The sequence below is a fragment of the Pristiophorus japonicus genome, chromosome 4 (assembly GCF_044704955.1).
Source record: "Pristiophorus japonicus isolate sPriJap1 chromosome 4, sPriJap1.hap1, whole genome shotgun sequence".
In the NCBI taxonomy this organism is placed as follows: Eukaryota; Metazoa; Chordata; class Chondrichthyes; family Pristiophoridae; genus Pristiophorus; species Pristiophorus japonicus.
In genome coordinates, this window is record NC_091980.1 from 190,128,202 (window position 1) to 190,140,525 (window position 12,324).

The window sequence follows — 12,324 nt, forward strand, 5'->3', positions numbered from 1 at the left end:
CAGCCAGAAATCAAGGAGCAGCTGTAACAGCTCTACAACTATTTTGTAGAAAACAAAATGTCAATTAAATCAAGTGCCCCCTGATTAAAGCGGGGGGTGGGGGGGGGGGGGGAAAGACTCCAAACATTTTCAAACAAGTGCCCCATTTTTTTTTAGGGCAGGAAAAAAACTCAAATTATACAAGTGCCCCCTGGCTAAAAGAGGGGGGGGGGCACTAAAAACCAGCAATTAAACAAATTAAGCTTTAAACACTAATAATCTAATTAAAATTTGGTTGCCGGGGGTGATGATGCACACCAGTCCCTCTGGCGCCCACCTCTCACGGAAGGCCACGAGCATACCGGTGGACACCGCGTGCTCCAGCTCCAGGGACACCTTGACGCGAATGTAGCTGCGGAAGAGAGGCAGGCAGTGGGGCTAAACGACCGTCTGCTGCCTGGTCCGGTTAATGGCCACCTCGCCCAGGTCCAGGAGCAGTCCTATGAGGAGGCCCTCCGACCTGCCCGCTCCCCTCCACACCGGGTGCCTAAAGTTCAGGAGCGTGGGACTGAAGTGCAGCCAGAAATCAAGCAGCAGCTGTAACAGCTCTACTAAATTGTGAGCATACGCACAGGTGCATACATCACAGAAGGTGAAGCACAGCGGTAATTTGTAGTGAAGCTGCACAACTGGTTAACATCCAGCAGTGCCTCGACGCACATGTGGGCATCTGGAAGACATAGCTTTCGCCAACCTCTGGCCAAGGTCTCTAGGATTGGAGTGTGTCTCTTTGGACAAATAAAAATTCTACTTATGTGCATATCTTAGTAGTTTGGTTTGGAGAGATTTAGTCATGGTGATGGGTTTCTGGACACTTCAGACACACTTGGTTGGCCAAGCAAAACATGAAGCTACTGAAGCAATTGTTACAGTACTTTTCTACAAGCTGCGGTGGTATTTGCAATACTCCCCACGTCTATTATCTGAGCGCCTTCACAGGGAACTTCTGCAAATACAATCAGTTCCGGTTAGCATCTATGGATTTCATACTTTGGATCAGATCACAGTCACTACCATCATTGTTGTGATTTGTGGTGACATCCTACAAGGTTTTCGGCTTCGCGTTTACAAAATGATGAGCTGGCAAAGATTGATCAATGCTACTGAATTTATAATTTAAAAATACTGGAAATGCATAGCATGTCAGAATCTGAAAATGTAAGTTAACATTTATTTCTTCATTAGAACTGAGTGGCTGTGCACTTTCTGTCATTATTCAGGTTTCCAAACTTTTCAGTTTTTCTTTTGATTAAAATCTTTTTGAAAACTGCAACACTTCAAAAGTAATCAATCAGTTTAAAAGCTCTTTGAAATGCTCTGAGGATGTGACTAAATGCTGTATAAATGTAAGTTATTTCCTACAATAGCAACCATAATAATTTACAGGGACTGCAGCTCATAAGATACCAAGTTCATAGAATCATACAGCACAGAAGGAGGCCATTCGACCCATCGTGCCTGTGCCAGATCTTTGAAAGTGCTGTCCAATTAGTCTCACTGACCTACTCTTTCCCCATAGCTCAGCAAATATTTCCTGTTCAAGTATTTATCCAATTCCCCTAAATACTAAATTTGCTTCCACCACCCTTTCAGGCTGTGCATTCCAGATTGTAACAACTCGCTGCGCAAAGAAATTTCACCTCCTCTTTCCCACCTCCCCCCCCCCCCCCCGGTTCTTCTACTAATTATCTTAAATCCGAGTCCGCTGGTTACGAATCCTTCTGCCAGTGGAAACAGTTTCTCCTTATTTACTCTATCAAAACCCCTCATAATTTTGCACACCATTATTAAATATTCCCTTAAGCTTCTGTATTCTAAGGAGAACAATCCCAGCTTCTCAGTCTCTTCCTTGGTCCCATTCTGGTAAATTTCCTCTGCACCCACTTCCTTCCGAAAGTATGGTGTTCACAATTGGCACAATACTCACGCTGAGGTTTAACAAGTGATTTGAAAAGGTTTACAATAACTTCCTTGCTTTTGTACTCTATGCTTCTATTTATAAAGCCATGGATCTCGTAGGCTTTTAACAACTGTCTTCTCAGCTTTTCATGTGCCCTTCTTGTTCTAGCTGCTGTGGATCTATGTTTGAAGTTTAATTTAAGAAACTGTATTGTTCCCTTCACCGATAATGATGATGGATGGTAGTGAACTACGTTCAAATGCCATTTAGATGTACTAGTTGTGCACAAAAATTGAATAACAATCCAGACCTCAAATTAAGTTATTATACTCTTGGAGGCATCATTTTATTAATCTATATTTAAGTTTATATATCATATTGTCGACATAAGCTGGTCATTTTGTGGCCTGGGCAGCATGAAACTGTCTTATTGTTCAAAAAATATCCTCCCTCCCCCCATCTTAGCAACAGATTTATTATGTGTGAACTTCTGCAGGGCTTTTAAAACAAAAATGCTTAATCAAGAAGCTGGATGAGTGATAAATTGGTTTGAAGGGTATTTTTGTTCTTTTTCAGGAAGGTGAACATTTATTTGAGATTAAAAATCTGTATTATGAATAGAGAATGTGCTGATAACCCTCAGGCCAGCCATTGGCTTCATCAGAATACAGTGGGTGACTCTGCCTTTCATTTCTCTTTCTGCTCTATTGGTTACCCCGAGCTGAAATGAATCTCCACTTCCATGATTGGAACACTGCGTTGTTCATGTCACTGCTTTTCAAGACAAACTCTTGTGCAGCCAAAACAGGCCAGCCCCAACATATACACATATAAGCCAAGCATGATGATTGCAAACTCCCAGGAACTGACGGGCAGTGTGTATATGTTGGGGCTTGCTCAGGTTTACCTCCTTTAAGGGAGCTTCAGGTTAGACCAGGTGAAAAGTTTATTGGAACATAAGAAATAGGAGCAGTTGGCCCGATGGCCCTTCGAGCCTGCTCTGCCATTCGATAAGATCATTGCTGATCATCGACCTCAATTCCCCTTTACCACCCGATCTCCATAACCCTTGATTTTCCCTAGACTCCAGAAATCTATCTATCTTAGCTTTGAATATATTCAGGGACTCAGCATCCACAGCCCTCCGGGGCAGAGATTTCCAAACATGCTGCAGTTACGACACACCGCCTGTCCTGCCATCTCCAACCTATTATTTATTTATGAATTAAAGCTTTTATTCAATCAATATTTTAGTTTCATTGTTTAATTATTTTATCTGTTCTAAGTTATTAATTTAATAAGTACTAGCAAGTTGCAGTTTCTCAGCTCTTAATTGAACCCCTTCCCTAACTTAAAAAACAAATAAAAGTTGTTATTCTAATGAGAGGTTTGAAATAATGAAGCTCAGCTGTTGGCAAAAGGATTCCGAGACTGCACCATTTTAAAGGGGTTCCGAGAGCGACTGCACCATTTTAAAGGAGTCTCTCTGAGTACGCCGTATTACCACCTTTGAAATCCACCGAAAGTTCGGGATATATGCGCTAAATCTTGAGCTTGCGGCTTGCCAGTGTACATGTTGTCAGGCCATCTGCTCCGCCTATGAAAACCATAATTGCTGGCGCAGAGTTGGGCTATTTTCCCAACAACTGCCCAGCAATTACGTACGGATATTTTATGGCTGGTGGAAACGGGTGCAGGTCCTGTTTTCACAGCGTTAGGGAATACCTGAGGTAAAAAAAATGCTTTTTTAAAAAAAAAAATAATGACTTAACAGCTTTACTGAGAAGCAATCCTAGTGTCTGTTAAAGCTGCAGGTTTTAAAAAATATTTCATAGCTTTCTGTACAGTGCACAGCATTTGTTTAGAAGTGGGAATTATGAGTAATAAATTGGATTCCCACGATAAAAGCTAAATCTGATAGTATTTTAAAGGCTGTAGTATTGCAGTATTTTAAATGAATGAATGACAATCTGTTCTCTGATTGGAACTGGCCCATGTGATCCCAGGTACACTTCCGCACAGACTGCATCCCTGGGATCCGTGGGCCATTAGCTGCTCTCCGTCTCGCAGCATCAGACTGCAAGTTTTCGCAGGAGAGCCGACATCAGTTGGTGCTTATTCTTTTCGCAGGTCGGTGGCGTACTCCGGAGGTACACACCAACCGTCATTTTTTGTCAGTGGAGGGAGAAGGGTTGGAAAAGCCATGTATTCTTTTGCTGTGATGTTCTTTAGTGATTTTCATGTGCAAGAGATCTGACAAATACTTTCTCGTGACCTTTTTTAAAAAAAAGGTTTGAAAAGTCACACGTATATTGTGCTAGTGCTTTTGGCTACCAAAAACCCAGGACTCATGCAGCAAACAGCAATATAAAAGATAAAATGGCCAGATTCCCCAAGGCTAGAAAGACACAGTAAAAACCAGCATTAGGAGCTCAAACCAACTGGTTCAGAGTTGGGTTGTTGTTAAGCTTGTTGCTGAGGCCGATGTGGGCCTTGGAGGCCTATTGCTGAGTTAATGTGGTGAGGATAATTTCTTCTCTGCAATGTTATCCCAATATCTGAAATGTATTATTTCAGTTAAATAATAAATTTTAAATTATTTAACTGAAGTGATAATTCTTAGGAATGTAAACCTAATTTGGGGGAGTTATCAGCTTTTATCCAGTTCTTTATGCTGCCTGCTCTGTAGGCTTCCCAGCATGATTAAGCTTCCTGAGGCACCTGATAAAATCTATCTGTTCTCCACTAGACAGCAGCCGCCTGTGGGTCTCCTGGGGGCGCCACTGTCTAACCTCAGGAAGAGTTCACCTTTCTAACTCGCTGAGAATAGGGATGAGATTGGCAGTGGTCTGCATGTCCATCTCCCAGCTCCAGAACGATGGAGGATAAGGAGATGAATCAAACTGTTCGGATGAAGTCTTGTCAGAATGACCGTGCTGTGAGAGCTGCGGATTCTCCAGTGACTAAATGCTTGGCTATGTATTATTGCTCTTCATCCTGCTTCTCATTCCAGTCAAGTTTAATGGAAAACAAAACATTAATTGAACAAAGCTTTAGTCCTGGCCCAGGAGAGCCAGATGTGGTATTTATTGGCTCATTTTTGGCAGGTTCATTTTTTTTTTCCTTCACATGTTCCAACAATCCATTGGGAATCCTTTGTTGGCTGCATGGAATTATTCTGAAGCAAATCCAAGTCATTTTTCAAAGCTTTAATTACCACATAATCCGTCTGCTGAAATTGGCTCCTGAATTCCGCGCACATCCTCCACATAATTGCCGAAAAGTTTCATTAGAACTGATGAAGTGGTGAGGATAGATGTTGAAGGAATTGAAGGAGAAAGAGAACCCAAAGATTTCTCTTGAAAAATTTAAAGATGTAAATAAAATATTTTAAACCAATTTTTCTTCTTCTCTCTCCTTTTTAAAGAATGTGAGTGCAAGGAAATGACGTTCCTCTCTGTTTGCTGGACTTGCAATTCTTGCTGAGCAGAGCTTTATTTCTTGTAAGCGTTAATAGATAATGAATTCCACTCTTTTCTTTTGCAGTGAAAGAACACCCTGCTGGCAGAGAGGTGTCTTGTGCTTTCTGCATCTGAAGATAAGAAAATATTCCAAGACGAAAAGGTAATGCGTTTTCTCAAAGGGAGGTGGTGGAAAATAAAACGTTTTCTGCTGAATTAAAGCTTTGCAGCTTCGCTGGAATTATTGTGTTGCAGTTTTCCAACTCGTAGGTCCATTTAATGTCTCTTTTTAAAGAGGCAAATCGAACCGTCCTACTGATAAATCTGTCAAAAGCACTTTAGCTTCAGCATATAAAACACGCACTTTGTTTTACGTGTTTGAGTTGAAGACAGCGACTTCGACAAGTGGGGAGAATGCGGACTTGCAGTGACAGCTCCCATTCCCTCCTGACGACCTCCTGCTCTCGACTGTACCAAGTTGAGGGAGTGGAGCCCGAATGCTCTCCCAGTGGGAGGGCTGATCCCTGTCTTCCCTCCTCAGTCGCTCCAAGAGGCCAGCTCAAGAGAGCAGTGACAGGAGCCTGGGAGCAATTATCTGTCCAGCCTCTCAGCTTGGGAAAAGGTATGTGACCTTGGTCGTCATACTGAGAAAGGGAATGTTAAAAAAAAAGAACGTTGTGTTCATCCTTGCTTACTGATTCAAACAATACTTTTGATTTTTTTAATAAACTATCTTTCTGTGCTCTTTTTCCCTTGGACTGACATCTCACATACACTCCAGGGTTAACAAGGGTCTGGACTGAGTTTGAAACCTTGCACTGACTCTGGAGAAGAGTGGCACTCCTGCCCCAAGAGCTCTCACTCTTCACTCCCCTATTCGGGCAGGCCTTGACTTCGGGTGCAGGCTGAGTTTGCGTCATAACTAGAGCATCAGTGTTGCACTGATGCTGCAGGTACAATGTAAATGCACTTTTATTGCTGCATTCTCCTCCGTTATCAGGGTCTCTCATCAGTGATCCACAGTGTAATATCTCTGCTGTATTCTTCTTTCCTGGTTTTTTTTAATCGCATAAAACCATTAAGCGTATATATATGGTGAAGAAAAATTTACAACACTGAGGTACATTTTTCATAATGCAGATCGGTTCCTCGTCCCTGCCCCTATGCGGCTCACTTACCCGAAAGTTCTGATACTGCGATTGGGAGGAGCCCAGAGATGAAAAATGTCTGGGTTCAGTAACAGGAGATTGCAAACTGTGGATTCTTAGATTGAACTTCCAACCCCATATCCTCTCCATCACTAAGACTACCTACTACCATCTCCGTAATGTCGCCTGTCTCTGCCACTGCCTTAACTGATCCACTGCTGAAACCCTCATCCATACCTTTCTTACTTCTAGACTCAACTATTTCAATGCTCTCCTGGCTGGCCTCCCATCTTGCCCCCTCCATAAATGTGAGCGGATCCAAAAATCGGCCAACACCTTTGTTGAGCTACCTTCGCTCCCAGTTTGGCAACGCCTTGATTTAAAAATTCTCAACCTTATTTTCAAATCCCTCCAGGGCCTCGCCCCTCCCTATATCTATAACCTCCTCCAGCCCCACCAACCAATGTTTCCTATAAGCTCCATGGCCACACAGCTCTCTGCTGGTCCCGCACGGCCCGGGACCAGCTTTTTCAATTGTAAGTTTTGCACATGAATGAAACCGAAGGGCTTGCACTGAGCGCACAAGAAAAATTAGGGGTAACATTGCCTACAACCATCTGTGATCTCTGCGCTCCTCCAATTCTGGCCCCTTGCACATCCTGATTTTCATCGATCCACCGTTGGTGGCCATGCCTTCAGTTGCTTAGGCTCTTACCTCTGGAATTCCCTCCATAAACCTCTCCGCCTTTCTAGCTCTCTCTATTTTTAAGATGCACATTAAAACCTACCTCTATGACCAAGCCTATCCTAATATCTCCTTACACAAATGCAAAATACTGCGGATGCTGGAATCTGAAATAAAAACAGAAAATGCTGGAAATCTCAGCGGGTCAGGCAGAACCTGTGAGAGAGAAACCGAGTTAATATTTCAGGTCGATGACCCTTCGTTAGAAATAATATCTCCTTATGTGGCTCAGTGTCATATTTTGTTTGATAATGCTCCTTGAAGCGCCTTGGAACGTTTTTACTATGTTAAAGGTGATTTATAAATACAGGTTGTTATTGAACTCTCCTAGAGCACTGTAAACATTGTCACAGCCAAACAAACCAGTAGGCATCAAGATTTTTATTTCGCTGGTTAACATTTTTCCTAAATACTTAGGAGTGGTTGGCGTTGGAGAGGAATTGTTACGTGATCATTGCAGGGCTCCTTAACTTCAACACCTGCCAAATTTCCATACATAAGTGTTCCCGACCAGCATCTGATCAAAAGTTGTTTAACTTTCCTTCTCATTAATGCCGAGGCTGATGGCTAAAAAGGGGGACATTTTGCCTGAGTTCCAGGTGTTTGATATTGAATTAATGAAGTTGGCAATCTAGTTTCACACAAAAAGCATATTGCTGCTAAAATTGCTATTCATTTCCAGCACACTACATGGCTTTATAAGATTAAGCAGTAATTCTGGCTGTGAGCTTCGTTTTAAAAAAGAATTGATATCTAATCATGGCAGAATGTTTCATAAAAGGCTTTAATGGAGACCAAATTAAGTGACTTGCTTCAAAAGAAAGCTTGATGGGCTTTTGTCATCTTGTTTGGTGTTGACTTGGGTTGGTGCAATAATGGTAACAAGACAGAGCAGCCTAAGTGGCACTGTGTCTGTGTGGTGCAGCCCAGATCTCAATTTGCATGACTCAACTGACTGAGCAGTTGCTGCAGAAATCAGGAGTCAGCCAGGGTTCTTAATCACAAAGGATTTTTGATCCTTTGCAAAGTGGATGCTCTGGAGATCCTGAAAGCTTTTTTCTGATAGTCCATGAGAGCACACTCTCAGAAGTGGTGAGTAATTACAGAATGTGTACAGCTGAAATGCTTAGGAGGGGGAGATAGAGTGGGGAGAGACCGGGCAGTGGTGCTTCAAATAATACTCCTGTTGAGGCTGGATAGATACAAGACTTGTATTAAAGGATGCTATAGTAAGCAGATGAGTCAGAAGTAAAAGCAAGCAGATGCACTGTGTTGTCAGATTACAAGACTGCCTCTGAAGCCTAGTGCCCATGAGTGGATGGTTTTTCACTGGCTTTATTTGAGTTTTCATCATGTGTTACTATTTGTATCTCTCACAAATAGTATGTAGTTGGCATGTTAATAACTTCTTCTCCTTCTGTTGCAGCATTAGCATAGGGACTGAATGTAGTTTGCACCTGTTGTGTCCGTGGATACTCTGATAATGACTCCACGAGGCAATGTGTTGTACTTGAACTGGAGTGACCTTCGTCCTTTATTGATAACTCCAGAGTGAGGATCACACCTGGTGCCCTGCCTTTTATACTAGGCCAGGCACACCTGTACAGGTAACCTACAAGTCTCCCACTGTTGTGCCCTTTGGTGGCACACTTTGTGATAGCACCAACAGTAGCCATGTAGAATACATGATAGCACCGAGTGCCTATGATGTGACACTGCCTCCTGTGCGGTATGCAGTTTCCACCAATGTTCTGGGTTCCCAACTCTGGTTAAACATATTCCTGGAGGTTTTATCACAGGATGACCACTGAAGGTTTCATCACTTGTGATCTTCCAAAATTCCCTAGATTCTCGAATGGTCCCAGCAGATTGGAAGGTAGAAAATGTCCTCCTGCTATTCAAGAAAGGAAGGAGAGAGAAAACGGGGAACTACAGGTAAGTTAGCCTGACAATAGTTGTCGGGAAAATGCTGGAATCCATTATTAAGGAAGTGGTAACATAGCACCTAGAAAATCATAATATGATTAGGCCGATTCAACGTGGTTTATGAAAGGGAAATCATGTTTAACAAATGTATTAGAGATTTTGAGGATGTAACTAGCAGGGTGAACATAGGGGAACCAGTGGATTTCTAAAAGGTATTGGATAAGCTGCCACATAACGGTTTATGGGTTTGGGTGAAGGTACAAGCATGGATTGAGAATTGGTTAATGGATAGAAAACAGAGTAGGGATAAATGGGTCATATTTCAGTTGGCAGGCTCTAACTGGTGGGGTGCTGCAAGGATCAGTGCTGGCCTCAGCTATTCACAATCTATATTAAGGACTTCGATGAAGGGACCAAGTGCAATGTATCCAAGTTTGCTGCTGATACAAAGCTATATTGGGCCTATACTCTCTGGAGTAAGCTGTGAGGAAGACACAAGGTTTAAGTGAGTGGGCAGTAAGGTGGCAGATGGAGTATACTATGGGGAAATGTGAGGTTATTCACTTTGGAAAAAGAGAAAAACAGAATGTTTTTTAAATGGTGAGAAACCATTAAATGTTGGTATTCAGAGAGATTTAAATGTCCTCATATGAGAAACAGTTTGCATGCAGGTACAGCAAGAAATTAGGAAGATAAATGGCACGTTGGCCTTTATTGCAAGGGGGTTGGAGTATAAGAGTAAGGAAGCTTTGCGCCAATTGTACTGGGCTTTGGTGAGACCGCACCTGGAGTACTGTGCACAGTTTTGGCCTCCTCATCTAAGAAAGGATATACTTGCCTTGGAGACGGTGCAACGAAAGTTCACTAGATTGATCCCTGGATGAGAGGGTCGTCCTGTGAGGAGAGATTGAGTAGAATGGGCCTATACTCTCTGGAGTTTAGAAGAATGAGAGGTGATCTCATTGAGACACACAAGATTCTGAGGGGGATTTGTAATATAGTTCCACCTAGTGGACTTATGCTCCACCTAGCGGACTACTGTGGTAATGCAGCCATTGCTGGTTACAAGGTTAGATATGTCCGGTCACCTGATAAGTTCCTGTGTTAATGAAGCCATCTTGCAGTCTATGTGTTTGTGATGTCGTAAGGAATATATCACATTGATGATGAAGGATTGGATAATCAGATGCCCTAGCTGAAATTTTTGTTGGTAGATGATTCCAGCCAAACAACAGAGAGAGTAGAAAGGTCCTTTGTTTGCACAACAGCTAAAAATCCATGCTAAATTACAAGCACACTTGGCTGAACTGCCAGAGTCCAGATGGCCGTGCCTATGGGAATAATAGGGCAATTGGGTGAATTCCATCACAACTGTGAGACTTGCGGAGCATATGTGGAGTGGCTAGCAATGTTTTTCACCATGAATAATATCATCGAAGTTCCCGATGATGAAAACCGTAACCGGGTAGTTTTGGGAAGAAAATGGGCTATTTTCTTGACTGAAGCAGGCCCCGAGGTGTATGAAACCCTGAAAAATGTGCTTGTTTCCATCAAGCCAAAGGACAGGTCATTAATGGAGACCAGCACTACAGTCCTGAGCCCCTGGCAATTGTTGAAAGTTATCGTTTTGGAATGCGAGATCAGTTAACCGACGAAAGTATCAGTGAGTACATTGTAGCATTAAAGAAGTTATCTATTCATTGTCGGAAACTTTCAGTACTGAGCATTGCATAACTGCTTTGTTTGTGGGATGAAAAATGAAGCAATCAGGAGGATGTTATTGACAACTCCTAACTTGTCTTTTGATTTGCTTGTCAGACAGCTATGTCAATGGATATGGCCAACCAATATTCCCGAGAATTTTGTACCATTTGCAGTCGTCAGACAACCGGGGTGAATCGTCTGCAGGTTAAAAGTAAAAGGCAGTTGGGCCTCAAGGCCTCAGCAACTGGCCAAGGTAACAATACATTGAAGTCATGCTATTGGTGCCTGGGACAACACATTGCTCAAAGTTATCCATATGTGAAGGCAGAGTGTTTCTTCTGCAAGAAAACAGGGCATCTTGGGAAGGCATGCCGACTGAAGAGTAACCAACTTTCAAAAAATTTGCTTGTTCCCATCAATCCGAAGGACAAGCCAGAGAGTACATAGCATGGAGGAAAAGCAACAGGATGAGGAGATACACATCAACAGGAGCACGAGGGTATCTAACAGCGATTCGAAAAGTATCATCATCCAAGTAGATGTTGCAGGAACCAAGATACCCATGGAAATCAACACTGGTGCACCCTTGAGTGTAGTACTGGAATCGCTGTATCTCAACAAATTACGTGATTTCCCATTGGAGAAATCTAAGAGCGAGCTGCGAGACTATTCTGGAGAAAACATTCCTGTTGTAGGTTGTATCACCGTACCGGTGAAATACAAGGATCAATTTCAGAGCTTGCCTCTCTTACTAGGAAGAAATTGTTTGGGATCACTGAAGCTGGATTGGAGTGAGATTTTTCATGTTGAAACGAGATTTGCATCGAATGATGATGTCGTCAAGAAGTATCTGAAGATGTTGTGCGAAACGGACAGTCCGATTCAAGGCGAGTGTCTGTACAGAAGGATGCTAGACCAGTTTACTGCAAGGCACGTCCTGTTCCATATGCACTCAAGGAGAAAGTTGAGCAAGAACTCAAAAAGACTAGAAACTGAGAACATTATCTCTAAGATAGATCTATGTAATTGGGCGACACCTATTGTTGTTGTACCTAAGTCCGATGCTCATCATCATCATAGGCAGTCCCTCGAAATCGAGGAAGACTTGCTTCCACTCTAAAAGTGAGTTCTCAGGTGACTGTACAGTCCAATGCGGGAATTACAGTCTCTGTTGCAGGTGGGACAGACAGTGGTTGAAGGCAAGGGTGGGTGGGAATCTGGTTTGCCGCACGCTCCTTCCGCTGCCTGCTCTTGTTTTCTGCATGCTCTCGGCGAGGAGACTCGAGGTGCTCAGCGCCCTCCCGGATGCTCTTCCTCCACTTAGGGCGGTCTTTGGTCAGGGATTCCTAGGTGTCGGTAGGGATGTTGCACTTTATCAAGGAGGCTTTGAGGGTGTCCTTG

The 12,324-nt window shown here is 42.9% G+C and overlaps 1 protein-coding gene across 6 annotated transcripts in view; it reads left to right on the forward strand.

The window, feature by feature from the left end:
* LOC139262274 (alpha-(1,6)-fucosyltransferase) overlaps nucleotides 1-12,324 on the forward strand; it is a 1,093,864-nt gene that overhangs the window by 480,560 nt on the left and 600,980 nt on the right. For all 6 annotated transcript variants that reach the window (XM_070877420.1, XM_070877419.1, XM_070877418.1 and 3 more), the window contains one exon: nucleotides 5,486-5,563. The gene's annotated coding sequence lies outside the window, so the exon portion shown is untranslated. The remainder of the gene's footprint in view (nucleotides 1-5,485; nucleotides 5,564-12,324) is intronic.